Raw genomic sequence first — 24112 nt, 5'->3', positions numbered from 1 at the left:
AGAGCACATACCCTCCCCGGTGTCTATCACCCAGTCACCCCATCCCTCCCACCCCACCCTCATCAATGTTTTTCTATAATGAATTAATCTTTTGGCGCTCTATCTAAGGAATCAGCATAAACCAAGGTAAAACAAACAAAAATGTTCTCTTACGTTTTATTTTAGGATTTTTATAGTTTTAGGCTTGACATTTACATCTAATGATACATTCAGAGTTAATTTTTTGTAGATACTGCAAGGTACAAATTGAAGGGTTTTGTTTTGTTTTTGTGCAAATTTTCAGTTGTTTCAGTATCATTTGTTGAGAATAGTTACCTTTTTCTTTCTTTTTTTTAATAGTTACCTTTTTCATACTGAATTGCCATTACAACATTTTCAAATATAAGTTGTTCATATATAGGTGGGTCTATTTCTGAATTTCCTATTCTATTTTTTGGTCTATTTGTAATTTTAGCCAAAAAACAATCTTTTTGATTAGTGTTATTTAATTCTAGTCTTCCAATTTTATTTTATTTTTTTCAAAGTTATTTCGGCTGTTCAATACCCTTAGCACTTCCATACAAATTTTAGAACAAAGTATAGATTTCTATAAAACAATCCTGCTAGGATTTTTTTATTAGGATTGTTTTGAATTGATAAATTTGGGGAAAATTTATATCATAAATATTGAATGCTCTAAATCAGAAGCAGGGTAAAAATCTCACTATTTAGTTGGGTCTTTAAATTATGTCAGCAATGTTTTATAGATTTAAATGTGTGAGACACACATATTTTGTTAGATTTATCCCAAAGTAATGATATTTTTATCCCATTGAAAATACTAATTTTAAATTAAACTTCTGACTGTTCGTTGCTACAATAAAGTTGTAACAGAACCGATTTTTATATATTTGATGTTATATCCTACAACTTTGCCAAGTTCACTTATTCTAGTAGCTTTTCTTCAGCATAGATAATGATGCTTCATACAAATAAAACTTTACTATTTTTTTTAAATTTGCATGCCACTTATTTTATTTATTCCTTATTTCACTGATTACAAACTTCAGTACAATGTTGAATAGGAGTGCTGAGAGCATATATCCTTATCTCACTCCTAATCTTAGGGGGAAAGCATTCAGTCTTTTAACATTAAGCACTATGTTAGCTTAATGTTATTGTTAGGTGCCCATTATCAGAGAGATGAAGTTCTCTTTTATTGTTAGTTTCCAGTATTTGTTAGTTTGTCTAAAATGGGAATGCATGTTGGATAAGTCCCACCTGATCATAATGTTTTATTCTACTTACATATCGTTGGATTAAATCAGCTGGAATTTCCTCTAGAAATTTTGCACCTATGTTTACGGAAATTATTGTTTGTAGTTTTCTTACTCGTAATACTTCATGTGGTTTGCTATCAGAGTGATGATGGTCTCACAGAATGAGTTGGGAAATACTCTTGTTCTTTAATTTTCTAAAAGGGTTTGTGTAGACTTAGCATTATTTCCTTTTTATTGTTTAGTAGAATTAATCAGTGAACAATATGGGCTTGGATTTTCTTTATGGCAAGATTTTCAACTTAATTATTTAATGTATATTGGGTTATTCAGTTTGTCTATTTCTTTCTGAGTTTTGGTATTTAGAATCTTTCAAGCAATTTGTCCAGTTTTTGAGTTAATGAAATATATTGATATAAAATTGTTTGTAATATTCCCTTATTATCCTTTTAATATATGTAGAACCTGTTGTGATGTCACCAGTGTTATTCCTGATATTAATAATTTTGTCTTTTTTTCTGATCAGTCTGGCTAAGTTTTTATCAATTTTATTAATGTCAGAGAAACAGCTTCTGGTTCTATTTTCACCAGTATTTTTCTATTTTCTGTTCAATTGATTTTTGTTCAGTCTGACCTTTATCATTTTTTTGTATTGCTTTTTCTGGGATGAAGTTGCTTTTGCTTTTCTATTGTTTTTAAGGTAGATGCTGAGACCATTAATTTGTGCCCTGCTTACTTTTTTTTTTTTTTTTAAAGATTTTATTTATTTGACAGAGAGAGAGACAGCTAGAGTAGGAACACAAGCAGCGGGAGTGGGAGAGGGAGAGCAGGCTTCCCGCCGAGGAGGGAGCCCGATGTGGGACTCGATCCCAGGACCCTGGGATCATGACCTGAGCTGAAGGCAGACGCCTAACGACTGAGCCACCCAGGCGCCCCTGCTTACTTTCTAAGACAGGCACTTAAGTGCTATAAATTTCCTTCTGAGTGATACGTTTTGTTTTCATTGTCATTCAGTACAAAATACTTTCAAATTTCCTGTTGATTCCTTCTTTGTTCTATAGGTTATTTAGAATTGTGTTTTTTGGGTTTCCAAATATTTTGGGGAAATCTCCAGAGATCTTTTTGCCATTGATTTCAGATTCAGAGAACATATTTTGTATGGGTTGAATCTTTTTTAATTTATTGAAATTCAAATTATGGCCCAAATTTTGGTCTATACTGTAGTGTTGGTTTTGAGTTGAATGTGTTTTCTATTGTTGGGTAGAGTGTTCTGTGAATGTCAAGTAGGTCAAGTTGGTTAGTAATGTTGTTTAGGTATTCTATATCTTTAATGATTGTGCATTATTCTATCAATTATTGAGAAAGAATTATTAGAAGCTCTAGTATATTTGAAAATTTATTTCTTCTTTCATTTGATCATCTGGTTTTTTTCCACGTATTTTGAAGCTCTTAGATACAACACCAAAAGCAGGATCCATAAAAGGAAAAATATATATATTATAATTAACCAAATTTATGAACTTCTGGTCTTAAAAATATTCTTTACAGATAATGAAATGATAAGCCACAGACTGGAAGAAAATAATCTCAAGTCACATATCTGGTAAGGGACTTGTATCTGGATTATATGAGAAATATAAAATGCGTTAATATAAAAACCTAATAAAGAGGTGGGCAGAAATCTGAAGAGACATTTCATTTAAGAGGACACAGAGATGACAGACAATTACATGGCAATTACATGAAGAGATTTGAGAATCTCTAATAATTATTCATTGGGAAATGCAAAATAAAACACAGTGAGATACCATCACACAAAGGAAGTGTTGGAGCAAGTGGAGCTCTTGTACTCGGCTAGTAGGAATGTAAGCTGCAATTCTGGAACACAGCTTGCAGTCAGAGAAAGACAAACACCATATGATTCCACTCTTATGTGGAATTTAAGAAACAAAACAAATGAGCAAAGGGGAAAAAAGAGAGAGAGGTGAATGAAGAGAGAGATTCTTTTTTTTTTTTTAATTTTATTTATTTATTTGACAGAGAGAAAGACAGCCGCGAGAGAGGGAACACAAGCAGGGGGAGTGGGAGAAGGAGAAGCAGGCTTCCCACCGAGCAGGGAGCCTGATGCTATGTGGGGCTGGATCCCAGGACCCTGGGATCATGACCTGAGCCAAAGGCAGACGCTTAATGACTGAGCCACCCAGGCGCCAAAGAAATAGATTCTTAACTACAGAGAACAAACTGATGGTTACCAGAGGGCAGGTGGCTGGGGGGATGGGTGAAATAGGCGATGGGGATCAGGGAGTCCACTTGTGATGAGCACAGGGTGACATACGGAAGTGCTGAATCACTATATTGTACACCTGAAATTAATATTACAGTGTAAGTTAACTAACTGGAATTTAAATAAAAACTAAAAAAAGAATTAACTATAAAATTACCAAATAATCCAGCTAATCTACTGCTTGCTACTTACACAATAGGAATGAATGCTTATGTCTACACAAACTTATATATGAGTATTCATAGCATATTTACTTAGAGTAGCCAAACATGCAAAATAATTCAAATATCCATCAACAGCAAAATAAACAAATATGACATATCCATATAATGCAATATTACCCAGCAACAAAACAATGAACTATTAAAAAACAGCATGAATAAATCTCATGATAACTATACCGAATGAAAGAAGAAATAAAAAGTACATTTTTTATGACTATATTTATTCAAATTCTAGAAAATGCAAACTAATCTATACTGACATAAAACAGGTGAGTTGTTGCCTGAGGGTAGGAAGGAGGAGTTTGGGAGAAGGGTTACCAAGGAATATGGGGAAACTTTTAGGGGTAATGGATATGTTTATTACTTGGTTTCAAGGATGTCTGTGCACATTCAAACATATCACATTTTTTTACTTTAAAATTATGAGTTTATTATATGTCAATTATAACATAATAAAACTGTCAAAAGCAAAATTAAACTAACAAAGAATATAGGACTTAAATGTTTTCCCTTTCATAAATATTAGCAAGTCAAAGAATAAACTGTTAAGTTTTTAAATATATGTAAAACCGTAGTGAGACTATCATAGATGTATTATAGAGATGAAGAGTCAGATGCAGTAAACTCCACCTCCAATTCAGTGAATTAATTACAAATATTATACACTTTCATTATTAGTCATTCAATTATTATTTCAATTTTATTTTGCCAAGTAGTTTAATGTTAGTGATATATTTTTTCTTAATTATTTCTGCTTCCTCGTTCTATGAAGTGATAATATTTTCCCAGTCGTCTGCTATATAACTCTAAATTTTATTCACCCAGTATTTCATGTACATGGAGAATGATAGAAGCAATAATATTTTGGCTCCCTCTTTCCATGAATCTGCTCCTCAGTGTCTTGTCCCTTCTCTTCTCCCCAGCTCTCCCCATACACACACAAACAAAAATAGGGTGGAGAGATTTCTAATCAGATTTGTCACATCTGAGGATATACTTGTATTTTTTGTTATTATTATTGGGTATGGCTACTGATCCTTAATGCTCAAAACAGACTTGAAGTGCAGTTATATTCCTGACTCTGCTAAGTAGACAGTAAACTCTACCAGTGACAAGAATATAATTACTCATCTTTGGAACTCTTTTGCTTAGTATAGGACCTGCCACAGAGTAGGCATTTTAAAATATTTACTAAATGAGTGAAAAGAATTTTAGCATTCAGACTGGAGAGATTATGACAGAACTGATATTTCCACATTGTTATTGCCATAAAGTAGTAGGAGAGTCGTCATGGAATATGCAATACATGCGGGTAAGTAAGCATGGTAAATATGTTCTAAGCACGGTAAACATGCTCATCTTTATCTGCTTTTTAAAGATTGCTGTTTAAGGATTTTTGCAGAAGGAAACTATTTACTGGGCACCTCCATTGAGTACATCGCAAGAGATTTTACACACATTGTTGCAGATCCTTGAGCTGGCTGTACAAAGTAGGTAATATTTATGTCTTATCTTCCAGGAAAATGAATCCTGGAGAGGTAGAATGAGTGGATCGAAGAGGATATTTTGAGTATGTGTTCTTTCCAATTATTTTGTATTTAAATTAAAGTAAAAAATGATAAAGGTAATATCATGTACATTTACTAAATGACCAGATAATTTGGAGACTGAGATATTTTTCAGTGCCACATCCATTGGAAAATTTAGTGTGTGTGTGTGTGTGTGTGTGTTTGTATGTGTGTGTTTATATATAATTACATCCTGGTTGCAGCCCAGCATTTACGGGACCAAAATAATTACCCTGTCTGAAATTTTCTTTCTTTAATGGTCTACTCTTTCTTATCAAGTATTTGTTCCTATTTCTTAGAACTTAAATTCCGTACTTCAATGGAAAGTACTACAGGCATTGCTTGATGCTCTCTGGGAAACATCCTTATGCAAGTACAATATTTCCCAAATATTGCAAGGTGGCTTGAGCAAGCACTCCTAACTCCCTGGCTGAGGCATCTTGCTAAAACTCTATTAATCTGGGCCACTTGCCCTCTTGTAGCTCCTCAAATTTGACATCGCAGTTCCACATCTAGAGCATTTTCTCCTGGGCATTAACTGGCATGATAATATGTTTAAATACTAAAGAACTTTAATGTATAGAATTTTTGAATCATTATATTTTACACCTGAAACTAATATGTGTATTAGTATACATACATACATACATATAACTGTATGTTATACTTGAACAAAAAATAAAAAATTAAAAATAAACAAATAACAAAATAAAGGACTAAATAATCTTAAATGAGCATCATATTCTTCTCAAGTAACCACAATCGACTTTGAGGTAAGCACACCGTACCTTTCTTTAAATCTATGCATAGAATATATAGTTTTATAAAAATACATTCTTCAACTGATCAGTCTTATGCACACTGAAGATGTACAGGAATGAAATTTCAGATGGTGAATTGCATTAATGTGACTCAGAATTGCAAATAATAAATGTCAATAAGAGCAATCTATTTTTATCAAAAGTGCCTTGAATTTAAAATTTGCTATAATAGAATTATTATCCCATTAAATATCCATATAATTTGATTTGAAATCAAAGTAAAAGCACACTGCTGACTTCTGTGTATGAGTTTTATATAAATAGGAACTTTATCCTGCAGTTTAGCAGCTAAAGACATATAGTAAATTGAATTGATTTATAGTTGAGTTTTCAGATACGCTTCTCTTGTTTCATGCAATGATCAAATAGGGGACATATTATAGGAGTTAAGAGCTAAGCTGTTAAAGAAGACGAGCTGGATTTGTAGCCATCTGAGAGCCCACAGTAATGTTGCATACTTTCTTGCATTTAATCAGACTGTGTGGCTCTGCCATATCGGCCTCGGGTCTCTTAGGAACTGATCTATAATAAATATTTTATTTTATTAATACTAAGAATTGTGGCCATACACCAAACTGAACAAACAAATGTTATATGATTTTCAATACAATGCTTTATATTTATGTAAAAGCCAAGGGTAGACTTATCTAGAATATTGACCTATAAAGCTTAACTACTGAATCAGATACAGCTGAGAAAGAGAAGTTGTCTAACTAAAGTTAAATAATTTTATAGAAACATTTGCTTTAGTTTTTGTTATTTTTATAAACTCTATGTTCTGATCATAATTTTAAAATTCACACATTCTAACATACACCACAATCTATTCATGCCCAATCTTGGCAATTAGTGAAGGTTTATATTACAGTGAGATATAATGTGTCATTTCCAATAAGCTTTTATAAAATTGGAAGACCAAGTTCCAATAATGCTATCGTTATTTTTAAGAGTCATATTATAAAGATTCTTTTTCTTCTTCAGAAATTCGTAACAGTTTAGCTCTAATCTTCTCTTATTTAATATTTGAGGTCAACTAGTATAAAACCAAACCCACATAAGTTAGGGGATCCTGAAAAATTATGATTTTAGCATAAAAATATAACCAATAAAGTTAGGCAGAATTCAGTGGCTAGCCTTCATCCATAGGGAACAATGTTTGTGGGTTGTTGTTGTTTTTTTTTAAGATTTTATTTTTAAGTAATCTCTTCACCCAACATGGGGCTTGAACTTACAACCCTGAGATCAAAAGTCGCATGCTCTACTGACTTAGCCACCCAGTCTCCCCTGTGGTGTTTTCTTGAGATTAAGTTTATGTCGAACATTTACCAAACTTTCCAATTAATGTTAGACTTTGGCAGGGATAAAAACGAAAATTACCTAGAATTTACCATTCTTTTTCCTTCCCACAAATTTTTGTGCTTTTTCAGCTATAATTGCTATTAATTAAGAAAAATCTTAATACACTTACATTCATGTCAGTGATTTTTAAAGGAATTTCCAGCTAAAAATGAATATAGGCATCTAAAAAAATGATAGTTTTGAAATTGGAAAAATTAAAAGCCAATACTGCTACTACATTCAGACTCATTTATTTTTTCTTTCTTTTCTTCTGGTCATTGTGAATGCTCAAGAAAAAGGTAAACTTTATGTTTTTTTTTCATGTTGCTTATTTTTCGCATTCTACTTTTTATTAAAAACCATACACAAAATCCTAGTTCATATGCAAAAATAGTCTCTAAAAGGTAAGTGATGACATGTTTCATATTTTTAAAGGCTAGAGAGATATTTGTACACTGCTTTTGTGCTGTAGAGTGGAAAAGTCATGCCCAAGTCCAATAAATTGTTCATACATTCTTTATCTTTGTTTTCCAGCTAACATGTTGAGGGTGTTATCAAAGGAATTACCTGAACTGGAGGAAGTAATAAGGGGATAAATGCTGATGACATGCTTTGGAAGAAAGAGGCCATCTAGAGATCATTTCTTTGTGCTTATTGTATCAAAGTCCTATCCTTAATTCCTCATCAAATTTACTAATCTCTGTCTATACCATGCTACATCAGAAATCTGAAAGAAATAACATTAGTTGGTGTCATGGTCATTTTTCTTCAACATTTCACTCTTTGTGTGTCTCTTGAGAATGTCGAGCTGAGTTTACTTGGGAGCATTTCTTAAGAGATATTACAGAGATCAATAAGGAGATTGCAAACACTGTGCTGCCTGTCTAAATATCTCAAAGTCAAGAAGAGGACATAAAGTGTATTTTCCCTCTAGACTATGAGATGTTTGAGGACAGCAACTGTGTCTCAATCCCTTTGAGCCCTCTAGCTCCTATCCTAGTATCCAGAATGTGCCAGGAGCTAATGTCTGTTAAGTTTGCTTCGAACTCTGGCTTGTGAGATGAAGTAGTGGAGCAAAGATTGAACAAGCGAGTAGACCACAGTGCAAAGGCTTGAGGTCGGGCTAATAAAACCAAGAAGCTGGAATGATAGGAAGACACTGGCACTGGGGCAGGGCATGAGTGCCCAGAATTCTTAACTTGGAATTCAGACAGTAGCATCCCTGTTATAAGGGAATGCTGGGATGTTTCAGTGAAGAGCTTCTGATTCTACCTTTATCTGCCCTATAAAGACTAAGACGATTTCTCTACATTTCCCTCACCACACAGTCCCGGCGAAACGTCACAGTCAAGTCGGGCACTATAGTTGATCCCATACCCAGCATCTTATCCTTTCCCTTCCCGTGGCATTTCCTAAAGAAGTTACCAGCTGGCTCCCCTCCTCCCCGCGCATCTTCCAGGTTGGGCTCTGCAACAGAGTCTGTGTGTGAGCAACAGGAAGAAAAAGAGGTAAAGATGCTGTAAGATGATGTGAATTTTTCTGTGATTGGGTTGAAGCGGGTCTCCCTGTTGCTGGAGAAGGGAAATGTGATTCTGGCAAAAGAGGCAGTGGGAGACAGATAGACAGAAGTTCCTCAAGACAGGCAGCTGCCAAGAGTGACCAGCAAAAGCAGAGAAAGACAAAGGGTTTGGGACAGGGAGAAAGAAAAATAAAGAGAAGGGAAATCTGTGAGAGGAACTGAGTCAGAGAGGAAGAGAAACATCTTTGGGGACACTTTCAGAGTAATGAGTGTCCACCCTGCCATTTTTTTTTAAGAGGTGGAAAATCTGAGATTTTTTTTTAAATTTGCTTTATAGAGGTAACAATTTACATCCAATAAAAGTCACCAGTGTTAAGTGTGTAATTCTACGATATTTGACAATATATGGAAACACTGACTACCACCTCTATCAAGACATAGAATAAATAGTTAAACCAACCCAAAATGTTCCCTCTACCCCTTTGCAGTCAATCTCCTCATCACCACCCCCAACCCCTGGCCTCTGTCTTTCTTTTGCTATTAGTAATCCTTTATTAGAAAATAATTTTCAGCATCCAAATATATATAAAGAATAATGTAAAAACTTGCCCACACAGTTACTGCCTGGCTTCATCACTCTCAGCACTTTATTTTTGCTTTCTTCTTATAAATTGAATATTACAGATAGAGTTAAAATCCATGCTCACCCCTTTCAAATTCCTCTCTCCCAGGGCCCAATTTAACATTTTTCATTCCCATGCCTATTTTATTAATTTATGAAATACCCGTGTGCACATAAGTTACATATGGTCACTTTCTATTTCTAAGGTGAGTACAGATGACATAATACTAAATATATTATTCTGTTGTTCTTTTCTCAACATTTTGTTTTGAGATGTATTAGTGATACCTATTGCTACAGGTCATTCACTTTATCCACTTTAGATTCTTCTGTTCTATTCCCATTTATTTATCCATCTTATATATGGGCAATTTAGACTGTTTCTCATATTCCGCAATTGTAATCTATACAACAATAAACATCTTCCTATGTATACAAATACAAGAGTTTCTCTAAGAATGGGCATCTAGTAATAAATTACTGATCCTACCATATACTACACCTCTTAAATCCTTCCAGATATTGACAAACTGTTCTTCAAAGGAATTGACGATATTTATACCAACTTGAAAGTATATAAAGGTACCTGTAGTTCCATATACTTAATGACGTTGATGTTAATATTTGTTAGTTTGACATTTCAATAGGTATGAAAAAGTATCCACTATACTATATATAAACCATTAGTGTCTTCTTCTCTTTGAAAGGCCTTCACATACTTTGCCATTGAATGTACTCTTTTTCTTATTGTCTTGTTTTTAAAGACATTCTAGAAACTAATTGTCTGCCATTCATATGAGTTGCATCTGTTTTCCTTCAGTCTTTGGCATGGATTTTCACTTTGATTCCACCCCCCCAACCCCTACCCCATATGGAATTAAGGGAACTCAGATCATCTTCCCTGGAGGTGGTGGTACGGAGTGTTAAATGACATAAAAATGTCAAGGAAAAAAAAAAAAAGAAGGAAAGAAAAATGTCAAGGAAAATGCCTCCACCATTGCTGGCATTGATGCAATTCTGTTGGATTGTGTCAGGCTACAATATTTCTTTTTCTTTTTTTTTTTTTTTTTTTGGTTTAAATAGGTGTACACAGAACAGAGTTCATCTCCTAGACCCATCTAATGGTGAGAAATATGATTTCCCAGGCTCACCTCGTATTTTGCTCTTAGAAACTATGATGCAATGAGTAACCTTGTCCACATGTTATTTCACTTGCACAGGTAGAAGAATTCATTATTTATTATCTATTTATTACCCTTTGATATACTTTACCCATCATTTTCTTAATTGTAAAAATATTTAATTTTAATGCATTCACACATAGCACTCTTTTCCTTTACATATGTTCTTTCAGGGTTTAGTTTTAAAAATGCTTTAGTCCTAAACAGCATAAGTAGTTTCTTCTATATTTTCTTGAAACATCTTTTATTTTAGATTGCATATTTAGGTCTTTAATTCAATTGTAGTGCAACTAGGTATATGGAAAAACAGAAGAATTTATTTATTTTCTTCTAATGCAAGTAAAAAATTGTCCAAGCACTGCCGACTGAATATTGACAGCACAGTGTTTCCCCATGGAACTATAGTGCTGCCTCTAATCTATACATGGATACTCTATCTGCATGGGTCTGATTTGCAGCTCTTGTTTCTCTTCCATTGGCTTATTGTCAAGACCACACGGTCTTAATTACCATAGAGTTAGGATAACTCCTGATGTCTGGTAGACTAAATCTATATCTCATTCTTCAGAATTCTTCAAGGTATTCTTGGTCTTTTGCTCTTCCAGACACACACATCTATGTGAGATTTATTATTAGGAATTTTAAACACTTCATTGCTATTGTATATGATGCCTATTTATAGTTACTTTGTAACTATAATTACTTTGTAACTATTTATAGTTACTAATGCTTTGACACTGATTTGTAGAACAAGATTTATTATTGATAATTATTGATTTTGTTTCAAGAAACCTTGCTGATGTCTATAATAGCTTGTGGTTCTATGGGACTGTCTATATGGGCTATCATTTTTATACAAATAATGGCTTCTTTTCTTTCCAAATATTGCATACTTTCTTTATTTTCTTCTTAGTGTGTCATTTATAACCTTCAGGACAAAACAGAATACAAGTGGTGTTCCTGTCTCATTCTTGATTTTTAAAGGAAATGTTTCTCATACTTTTTTGAAAATGAATTTGCTGAGATATAGTAGATGATTTTACCCAGTTAAAGAAGTTCTTGTCTCTTACTAGTTAGCTAAGAAATTTTTTAAAAATTCTAAGTTATTGTTGAATTTTGTTGTCTCTTCCATTTATCAGGATGATCCCATATATAATTTTTTTTCTTTTTTAAATTGGTACCTGTGTGATGTAGCTTGATTATAAACATGCATACCCATAAAAGTCTTTCCATTTATATATACATACTTGCATATATATGTGTGTGTATACACACACATACATTTCTACATTTGGTTTTCTAAAATTTTGTTTATAATTTTTGCATCCATATTTACAGGTGCTATTGGCCTCTTTTTTCTCATACCTATGTATAGTACTGATATCAAAGTTTCACTATCCACATAAAAGTGATTTGGAGACTTATTCTCAGAATGAGTTTATATAAGACAGAATTTATATGTTTTAATTAATACTGGTGACATACTGCCTGTAATATAGTAAGGATAAAACAAATGTATGAATCCTATAGCATAAACCCCCAAACTCAGCAGCCTTCACCTTCTAACCAGGAAACCTACTCCTAATGTTACCAGCAGACTAGAGGGATTATCCCATCTGTTTCCCGTGAAGCTCCTTTTATCATTTTCATGCTGAGATTTTACGTATTTCTGGACTCTTCTGACTGTTTTGGAGTTAATTTCTACTCCCAGGTTACATAACTGATAATAACCAATAATATTTCTGAGTGCTTACTCCAAGAATACATAAGTCAATTTTAATGGATCCACTTAATTCATGTACCAAGCTTATGGTAAGTACTTTATAAATATTATTTCATTTAAATCTGAAGGAAAAAAAACTTTTAGGAGGATAAAGAAACTGAGGCACAGAGGGGTGAAGTAACTTCCTAAGGTACTTAGCTCGTAAGTCAGAGACAGGATTCAAGACTAGGCATTATGCATCCTAAACCCCTGCCTTTACCCATAGATGATGTTGCTGCCCCCCTCAGTTTTCCAGGCATTCCCTTACTCTAGTACTTCCTAAAATAAAAATTTTGAAACCTAATACATGTCAGATGAGATACCATTATGTTTTCTAAATATTCATATTACATATATTGATGAAGAACAAAGCAGTGTATGTTTATAGGTGTTTGAATTTCGGTGAAACTAGAAATGAAAATTTTGCCTTGTGTAAAACCAGAGCACTTAATTGAATGCAGAAAACTAATTGTATTTAGAACATTCCGAGCTGAGAGAGACTGGGAAGTATATTGAAGAAATGAAGAAATCAGGTACTTTATATAGAATGCATTTGCACATGCTTGTGATTTTATGAATTCTTATTACTTTAAATGGCAGAGTTTTGAGGCCTCTGAAGTTGGTTATTATTAGTTTCACATCTAAATAAACATTGGGAAGAAGAACCCATGTAGGGTACTCCCAATTTAGTGTGGCCTAGTTCAGTAGCAGCCCCAGAGTCAACTCACTAGATACCAAATGGGTTAAAGAAACATTCTGTATAGCAGATCCTTTTGGTGCCCATGTCAGATCCTCCTAGCATTCCCATCCAGGTCAGGCCCCTAGTGTCTCCTGTCAGCCCCTGAGACTCTAGGATTGAAGACTTCTACTCAGTTTATATACAGGCTAGGCTAGAAATGCTGAGGTGTTTACACTGTAAGGAGTCCAGTTATGAATGTAAGTCAGAGCTCAAATACCCCCAGCTTCCTTGCCCCTTTACATGGGGGTTAGGGCAACTCTGAGGCATTTTCTACCTGCCAAAGTCCTCAAAGAACACTAGTCACAGTTTTCCACATTGCTACCCTGTTCAATATCACACCATTTTTTTTTAGGAGTGGGGGGAGGTTATAACTTTTTTGTCTCTTTTTCCAGCTCCCCATTTTGTGTTTCTTGAAATCACCTCCCAAGTAATCTATGTCCTCTCATTACTAGTATATTCCCCCATAATTATTTTTTATCTATAATGTTCAAATTACCACCCTAAGCACCAGGCTGGCTACATAATTTCTGGGGCCCATTGCAAAATGAAAATATAGAGCCCCTTGTTCAAAAAACAAGAAAAAAAGTACCCCTAAAGGTCCTAAATGTAAAACTTCTTCTGCTATTTCTCTTTTAATCTGCCAAGGTGTTTTTTTAATCTACTGTTTAATTTTGCAGAATGCAGACACCCAGTGCTACCAGAGAGCCTCTCACTGTGACTCTGCATGTTCACTCACAGTGCACTGATTGCTGGATTCCTCTTCTCACCAGTCACTGATATGCTATACCCTGGCCAGGGGCAAAGAAGTCAAGCTCCCTTCCCCAAGGCATGGCTGCCCCAAATCATAGTTGGGAGGAAATTACCAAGGAATTATAACCTCTGCAACAGGACGCATGGGGTACCTGGATTGGGGGTGAGCTAGAGCCTCACTCCCACCAAGTTACCCACCAAATATGCCATGGTATTGTAAGCCCTAGATAGGGATGGGCACAGCCATGCCCAGCTAGCTCTGAGATGCCATGGGACAAGCACAGCCAGCCTTGGTTCTCCTCAAACTCATGCCCAGTTCTCTACCAGGGGTGGAAGGAAGCAGCAATGATTAGATGGGTACAAGGAAGGGGAGGCCAGGCAGGGCCTGGGACATCGGGGGCAGGAGGTAGCCGCTGTCACAGGAGGAGGGGAGTAAGAAGTAGGGAGAAAGGGGCCAGGAGGGGCACAGGTGCTAGAGGTTGATGGAGCAGTTATCACTGAACCTCTCCTGGAAAGGTAGAGGGTGGGGGATTAAGTAGGAGGTGAGGTTGTATTTGAGTTGAGGCTCGAAGCTGTTGGTACATGTTCTATTGTCTCATTGGACTTCACTCACAAAACACAAATTCAAAAATTGAATTATTAAGAATTTCATGAAGGTGACCAAAGAGCATTAAATGCCAAGTACATGGCACTCTTCTGAGTAGGAGCCCCCAGAGTGACAGCACTAGTCCTATATCCATGAAGCCAGCCCTGCTGAGCACAAATCCTTGACCTCATTCTCCCCTAAAATTGCATTCCTTTCTTTCTCAATCCTATCACACTGACCACATCCATCACCTTGCAAATATCTTATGTTGAAGGTGTTGCATTTCCCACTTCCTAGTGGGTTTCAAAGAAAACATACACATATTATTTAGTTTACATGACTTACTTCCAAATCACTGTTATATCACTTTCCCTCTTTTCAGGAACATGGGCCTCTCTTATAACACTGAATTCCATTCTACCTCTAACTGTCTACCAACTTTAATGTCCTTAATGGATGTGGGTACTGTATTTATAATTTTTTTTTCTCCATACATCTCCTGACACTATTCTTGGTACTTTTGAGATGCCCAATGACGAAAGCTAGATTTCTACGTCAACTACATTTCCATTGAATACCTTCTTCAGGTCACAGCCAGGTCCTGAGGCCAACCATTAAAGCAATGCTCTCATGATCATTCCTATTCTGTTTAACGTCCTGACCTGCTCTCTATCATATGGGGCACTGCAGACATGGGGGTGGCTGTCTGGGTACTCACCATCAAGAGGACCCTACGTTAGCCAACACTGGCTGTACATATAGGATCGGGAAAGCAGGGTTATCCTGAAAAAGAGCAGTCAGTGGGGCTGGAAATCTAGGGAGGATTTTAGAAGGTAGAATTTCATCTGGGTCTTCAAGACAATTCCTCTACCAACAAGAGCAAATTCTAGGGAACTTCATAATTCACAATATCTAACTCCAATTTTCACTACTAAACAAGGTTGGAGACAAATAGGAAACTGTGCAGACTAGCCTCATGTCAGCCACCAGTCTGGATTGGCTGCTTTTTTCAAGACTTCCAATCACTCACTGGGTACATCTTTACTCTAATGGTCAATACTATTTGTTAAATGCACACATTTCCTTAATTCAATTATCTCTATCCTCATTAAAAAAATAAATAGTTTTGCTCCCAGCTTTACAAAGAAAGAGTCCAGGTGACTGACGGTGCCTAGCTTTGTCCTGCAAGTCCAATTTTTGATATCTTTAACTGCCTCCCCTTCCTCCAGGGTACAGTCTCCTACCATTTGTGACAAGAAAGTAACCCCTTGCCTAGCCCTGCAGGAAAGATCAAATTAAAATTGACTACCACAGATTGTAAACTAAGCTGTAATCCATTAGGCAGAGGACTGAAGTTCATTTCACCTATCGGGAAAAAATTAAATTGAAAATGATTTTATATTATTTAAAAAATATTGAGTAATATACCTTTGATGTATAGATTTTTAGCACATTCTTGAGGCATATTTAATAACACAGTACAGAGATCTTATTGGTTGATTCTTTTATATTTCAGTTTTTCTTACCAGAAATTCTTCATAAATACCTAAGTATATATATGATTATAGTTACTGAAATACTATAACTAATGGGATGCTTTTTGAGGACCCTTTTCTACATTAAATGGGATATTATCTAAAATTCTTTTCCCACTTACTTTACTCATATATCCTACCGTTGGGGAACATAGGTAAGACAGGGTATATGTAACTATTTTGATCATCAAAAGAATCGTGTAAACTTATGTTAAAATTTTTCTCTTTTATCTTTATATATTCCCTGAAGTGAAATGCTAGAGGTGATAAAGTGAGAGAGAAAGAAACTTGGTAATAATAGGAACTCAGCAGACAGCAAAGTTCACACTTTTCCACCTTCATGTTCTAGCACTTTTAGCCTGAACTGCTAATTGTTCTTAGAGCTTAACTCTTTAGTGCCAGAAAAAAAAAAAAAGTAGTATATTCCCATGGAAGATAATTATCATTATATTTATAGAGCAAGAAAGATTTTCATTTACAAATTTTTTCTTGTTTTTTGTTAAAATGAAAATAAATTTAAAAATTCGCATATCCCCTTTTTTTGCTAATGTAGTAGTCTGTGGAATGTTTGGAAGCAACTTAAATATTTTTCTCGTTAAGAGGTGCTAGAAAGATGAGTTATGTGCATGTGTCTCTCCTGAAATTAACTCCAAGCAGACTAGAAAAATAACTTTTTTCATAGTACAAACAACTTTCTCAATCTTGGAAATAAAGTTCAGAAAGCTTAACATTTTCTTTGAATAGGAAACAAAATTCCTTAAAAAAGCAGCTTTGATTTTGTCAGCTACTACTCAACCTTTTCATTCTCTTCCAAAGAACCAACCATTTTCTCATTCCGTCTCCCTCCTTCACATCTGACTTTCTTCCCTCTTTGGAAGACAGCAGTTAGGACCACTGGAGCCCTGCTTTCCTTTATCTGGTCTGCAGAGACCAGTTTGGAGTCCTCACAATCACAGCTTCACACAATGCGAAAGTCAAGGCCCTTCCAGATGGCTGACTGAAGTGGTTTCAGGAGAGACTGGGAAGATAATTAAGGGCAGTACTGCAAATTATATAATAGAAGCCTAGAATTTAAGCATACACATTTTCATATTTAGCACCTCTTGAAAGGAAATTTTTATAATAGAACTGCTTTATATTTAGATCTGTATCATCCTTGGTTGCCTTGTCTTGTTCTAAACCTCTGAGGGTACTCTATAAATAATAGTGACACAAAAGCCTCAGCATTTTTTGCGGAAGGTAAATGTTCTCTGTATACAAAGCTGTTGCTGCAACTGGCTCATCCTTACTAGAACATTTACTGTGCCTATTTTTAACGTGTCCTTGTCTTGTGACTTTTGTAATAAAAAGCAGAAGAAAATAGGGATACATATGATTTCTGTAAACATAAAACCCATGATGCTTGCTCATTCATCTTCGAATGTCTGGCGTATAGTAGGTGATCAATAAATATTTGTTGAATGAAGAGGGTCATTGTGCTCGGACATAGTTAAGACTATGGTCTTCTCATCACAGTATGTTAGGTAATTAGGTTTAAAAACAGATATCCCACATTTCCTATTTTATTCTTTTTGATGCTGTCTTATTATTATTACTAATATTGACATGCTTATCTATCCCAAAGTAATAGGATGCATTCTCATTTTCATTGATATATATTCTCACAGAGCAATTAATTAATTTAGTTATCTCACAAATACTTAATTGAGAATCTGCTAAATAAAATGCATGGGGAACATAGCCCAGCCTTTAAGTAACTTGTAGTTCTAGAGGAAAAGAGGTGAATTAAATCATTACCTAATGTATTTAAGTCACAATAAATTTTATGAAGGAAAAGTTCAGGTGTTATGAAGGCATTAAATGGGAGAAAAGTGCTTTGGTCTTATGTTCTTATTGAATAGAAGCCACTTTAATGGACAACATTTACCATTTGTTTCATTTCTTACATTTTGGGGTTCTATTTGGTTAAAATACAGTTCTAATAATTTTACAGCTCATTCCGGTTGAGATGCTCTTAATCAATTCCTAGTAGTCATACTATTCAATGGCCATGTATGTATAGTTTTGAATATTTTACATTAATTAAAATGATCAGTTATGGTCTTCTTACTTGAAAACTAAACCCTACTCTGATCATAGCAAAGATGCTCCAGTTTCTCTTTGGCACCCAAGTTAGTATAGTTACAGGTAAGAAAATCTGGTCGTTCTGTAACTACCAACAAACTATAAAATGTTCCCTCACAGGAGGTCAGGTTCTTCACTGATATTCAATCTGGAATCTGGCATGGTTTCTCCAAATCTCTCCCTCTACTCATGTGTGAGAAAGTGAAGTTAGAAAGGCCTAACCTGTTTATCTGCTAAAATGGAATTGCTGGTTGCACAATGTCACACATATATAAACAGAGTTTTATTACTTTTATAGCACCTCATGTAGCTTTTAGGATATTTGAAAGTGTCGTGCCTTTAAATGATTATCAAGTACTTCTTTCCAAAGAAGAGCTTTTTCAGAATAGCTAAAGAGGAATAGTTCCCGTGGAATGTCAATTCACACTGTACCTCTTTTACCCAGAAGTGTATCTTTCTGTGAGCAATTTCCAGGTCATCATTCAAGAGTTTAATAACTGGACTGCAGTCTTCCATCACATTGTTAAAAGACTGCTTCCCCTGGTTTACAGATTCTACAAATAACCTACAACCATACTCTGGAAGGGTGGTTTAAATTCTTCATACACCTTCCTGGTAAGATAGTAGCCGCTGATTACTGAAATTCATACATCCACCATATGACTTTGAAAATTACATAACCATGCAAAAAATATAAGGGATTTCAAAAAGCCCATCTCCATTCATTATACTTTTTTCTCCCTGAGAGAAAGCCATAGTTAAAATGTGGTGTATATCACTTCAGGCTTCTAGTTTTCTCTGTGTGAGCCTCTGGACTGTGAACTTCACAAAGTGTTTCTATCTCTTTCTACCTCCTTAGGTAGCACAAGATGCTAGGGTGGGATGTTGCTGGGTATTTTCCTTCTCCCAGGTCAGTTAGGTTCTGATAATACTCTCGCAGGTTAGGCTTTGGTTAACAAGTTTTCCCTGACGGTAGGCCTTGTTAAGAACTCAGTATTCTATATGATACTGGCACAAAAGTAGATTCCTAGATCAACAGAACAGAATAGAAAGCCCAGAAGTAAACCACAATTATATCTTCAATTAATCTTCAACAAAGTAGGCAAGAATATGCAATGGAAAAAAGACAGTCTCTTCAACAAATGATGGGAAGACTGGATGGCTACATCCAAAAGAATGAAACTGGACCACTTTCTTTCACCATACACAAAAAATAAACTCAAAATGGATTAAGGACCTATATGTGAGACCTGAAGCCATAAAAATCCTAGAAGAGAGAACAGGCAGTAATTTCTCTGACATTGGCCATAGCAACATTTTTCTACATATGTCTCCTGTGGCAAGAGAAACAAAAGAAAAAATAAACCATTGGGACTACATCAAAATAAAAAGCTGCACAGCAAAGGAAACAATCCACAAAACTAAAAGACAGCCAAAGGAACGGGAGAAGATATTTGCAAATGACATATCCAATTAAGGGTTAATATCCAAAATACATAGAGATATTCCTGAAATATCTGATCATGTTTTAATGGTAATTGAACAAAATAGAAGTGTTCTCTGCCATTTGGGATGCTGGGTAGAAAGGTCTTTACCTATTAGGCACACACACATTGTGTTATGTGAATTATACAGTAGAACACATCTCAATGGTTTTGCTGTAATGAGCTTTTGCTAGAAAGAAGTTTTGCAGTAAAGTATCTATTTCGGCATTTAGCAGCCAGGGCTTTGTAAGTACTTTATAGGTACTGCCTATATTATACAACATGTGTGGTAAAAAGAAGTTCTACATGCCCCTCCCTCCCCAAAAATATCACTTTGCTTTACTTCTTTAGAATCAATCATTTTACTGCAACAATTTCATTAACTATAAATGCACTATCTGGAATAATTTAAATGTGAAATTAACCCAAACTCATAGTAGGTTAGAATATATGTTCCTGAGAACAAGGCAGATAATTGGAGAGAAAGGGATACATGTTTTTTCATGAAGGAAATTGGCAAATATTAATACCTTATTTCAAAATAATGCATTTATTTCAGGATAGCTCATTTTGGATATACCTGTTTTATTGTATTTTTTCCCTATAGAACTTATTATGATTATCTGATATTCATCCTCTATTTTTTTAAGATTTTATTTCTTTATATGTCAGAAGGAGAGAGAGAGAGCAGAAGCAGGGGGAGCTGCAGGCAGAGGGAGAGGGAGAAGCAGACCCCCCGCTGAGCAGGGAGCCCGACGAGGGGCTTGATCCCAGGACCCTGCGATCATGACCTGAGCCGAAGGCAGACGCTTAACCGACTGAGCCACCCAGGTGTCCCTGATACTCATCTTCTATAAAAGCACTACTTGACTTTACCTGTGGCCATGTCTAAATAGAAATATCAAACATTCTGTTCAAGTTTTATATATTTTAGTGTTGAATTTCAGCACAAGCAATTAGACTAAGTAATAAATTAAAGCTATTCTGATATAGCATATTGATTACTCCTTAACATGATATATGATTTTCAAGACATCATATACCTAGGCCTCAAAGTGTCAAATCACTGTATATTAAATTTTACTATTTAATTGGGATTTAATGCTATGAATAAGACATTGGCAAAATTTTTCCTTAAATGGCAGATAGAAATAAATAAATAAATAAATAAATAAATAAATAAATAAAATTCTGCAATGAGTAATATAATACCTGTTGCAACAACTCAGCCCTACCACTGTAGGGTGAAAGCAATGATAGGCAATATATAAACTTATGGGCATAGCTGTGTCCCAATAAACTTTATGCACAAAGACAGATGATGGGAGGGATTTGGCCTGTAGGCAAAACTTCTCTGATCCCTGCTAGAGTTGAAAGTGAGACTGGGGGTTGCTAAATGGGTAGGGCCGGGTAGAAAGGCATTCTCATCCTAAAGTCAAAGTTTCAGGTACATTTCTGAGCTGAAATATTTTTACATAACTCTTTCTCTCTTGATTTGAAAATAAAAGGTTCTACAACATTGGCTTCAGATGATAGCACGGGGCCTCAACAGAAATGTTATCTCAATGTTAATACTTTGTGCTGGACTTTTTTTTTTTTTTTTTTAAGATTGATTGATTGATTGATTTGAGAGAGAGAGAGAGAGAGAGAACACTAGCAAGCAGCTGGGAGAAGCAGAAGGAGAGAGAGAAACTACAAGCCGACTCCCTGGCTGAGCATGGGCCTGATGCAGGGCTCAATCCCAGGACCCTGAGATCATGACCTGAGACGAAACCAAGAGTTGGCCTCTTAACCGACTGAGCCATCCAGGCGCCCCTGTGCTGGACTTTAATATAATTGGTATAAGACATATATATTATAATAAAAAATAAAGAATAAAAATAAAAAAATCAACAAAGAAGTTACTCATTGCTCTCAGATTATTGTACTAGGTCTTAGGAAGTAAGATATTCTGAGGTTAAGTATATGCTGGTCTTCAATTCTGGATTATACTCCCCAAGGGTGGAATATGAATATCTTATTTCCAATCTACTATAGACTGTACCTCACTCTTAGAGAATATTACACTTCTCTACCTCATTAACATCAGGCTAAGGCATAGGCTTGACTTAGCCTATGATATATGAATGCAAGTGCCATATGCCACTTCTGAGCATAAAATGTATGATTAGGCAACTCTGCCATTGCTTTCTTCCTTCTATATGAGAATCTTATGTCTCAAGTCTACATCCCAGAAAGAAGAAGACATGTGGAGCAAAGTCGCCGTTGACCTAGCCAGCACGTAATGAGAACGAGAAATAAACCTTAGTTATAACTCACTAGGATTTGCAAGATATTTCCTTCCATAGTATAACCTACTGAAAGATGATATAAAAATTGCTTACAGAAGTTGTTTGCTAGTCTAATACTAAAATGTGAGACTGACCTTAGAGCCCAGCAGTAAGCAACAAAGGCTGGAAAAATGGCAACCTATGTTATTCATTTGGAGAGCATTTGATAAAACCATTCCTGCAACTACTTGGAAGAAAGATAATCTACTGAGCAAGTCAGTGCCTTCAGGCAAAACTGTTGTGAAAGGGACTGGTACTAATGTGCCTGGTAACTGTTGGTTGTACTGACAATATGCAATGAAGAAAGGAGATAACTCTGGAAAGGATTAGCTGGTTTACAACTGGGGAATAGGAAGAATCCAGAAATTCTGGGATTTATAGGATGAAAGAGGCAATTGTTGCTCATATATAAATAGTAAAAGATAAAATTGAGAATTGTTTTAAATGAAAAAAAAAAGTTTAATAGAGCTTTGAGGGATGCCTGGGTGGTTCAGTCAGTTAAGCTTTTGCTTTCGGCTCGGGTCATGACCCCGGGGTCCTGGGATGGAGCCCCGCATCGGGCTCCCTGCTTGGCGGGAGGCCTGCTTCTCCCTCTCCCACTCCCCCTGCTTGTGTTCCCTCTCTCACTGTGTCTCTCTGTCAAATAAATAAATAAAAATCTTAAAAAAAAAAAAAAAGATGTTGACATCTGTTGACATTCTTCAGAATGAGAATGACAGGACATGTGATTTTGAGTTTTAAAATATTAGTACTTTCTTAATAGTGATGAAGAGGAATCCAATAAAGCCACAATTGGAAACCGTTAGCCCATGTTAACATTCTATTTGTTCATGGCCTAACAAGAGCAGTCAAGTTTATTTATGGATGTGTCTCCATCTCTGCAGTTCAAGTATCTACTTCTCATTCATTCCTGCTATCATTAGCTCTTTTTCTGAAAGTTAATACTTTGTCAATATAGCACATTTTTAGAAACTAGGTTTAAAATCTGATCAAACTGGAAGTTGAAACCACACTAGAGCTCTCTTACAGAGGCATTTTTTTTTTCAGAGGTTTATGCCAGGGGATTCTTATAAATAGATCCTTCTAGAACTTGTGGTAGCTGAAACTAGTACTATATCAAATATTTTTTGTGTGTTGAATTCAAACCTATTTCAGGATGAAAAGCAGCTACTGAGGACACATTTTTTTAAATGTAAGTACTTATAATTATTTACATATCTTATGTCATTTGTGTCATGGTCTTGTCATTCCATCCTTTCCTTTCCTGAAAGACCATGTTATGATTATTATTACAAAGTGGGTAGAGTGGGCGCCTGGGTGGCTCAGTCGTTCAGCGTCTCCCTTCGGCTCGGGTCATGATCCCAGGGTCCTGGGATCAAGCCCCACATCGGGCTCCCTGCTCGGCTGGGGGCTTGCTTCTCCCTCTCCCCCTGCTTGTGTTCCCTCTCTCGCTGTGTCTCTTTGTCAAATAAATAAATAAAATCTTAAAAAAAAAAAAAACTGCTGGGCGCCTGGGTGGCTCAGTCGTTAAGCATCTGCCTTCGGCTCAGGTCGTGATCCCAGGGTCCTGGGATCGAGCCCCGCATAGGGCTCCCTGCTCCGCGGGAAGCCTGCTTCTCCCTCTCCCACTCCCCCTGCTTGTGTTCCCTCTCTCACTGTGTCTCTCTCTGTCAAATAAATAAATAAAAATCTTAAAAATAAATAAATAAATAAAATTAGTCAATGATTCTTATATTTCTTAAGCATTGAAAATAAAAATTTTAAAGCTTAATAAAAAGAAATAAAAATTAAACACTACTGAATGGCAATTCTGAAAAAGGAACCAATATAGCTAAATTAAAAACTAAAGCAAGAATGATAGTACAAACCACCTATCCTTACCTTGGATCAATTACTTCTGGATAGGCACATACTCTCAGAGTTTTTGAATTTGAACCTACAGCATATAAACCACCACCTGGATGAAAAGCCACTGCTCTAACAGCTTGT

Source organism: Leptonychotes weddellii, chromosome 4, assembly GCF_054177405.1.
Source record: "Leptonychotes weddellii isolate Sample4059 chromosome 4, ASM5417740v2, whole genome shotgun sequence".
NCBI classification, from domain to species: domain Eukaryota; kingdom Metazoa; phylum Chordata; class Mammalia; order Carnivora; family Phocidae; genus Leptonychotes; species Leptonychotes weddellii.
Note: the sequence above shows the minus strand (reverse complement) of the source record.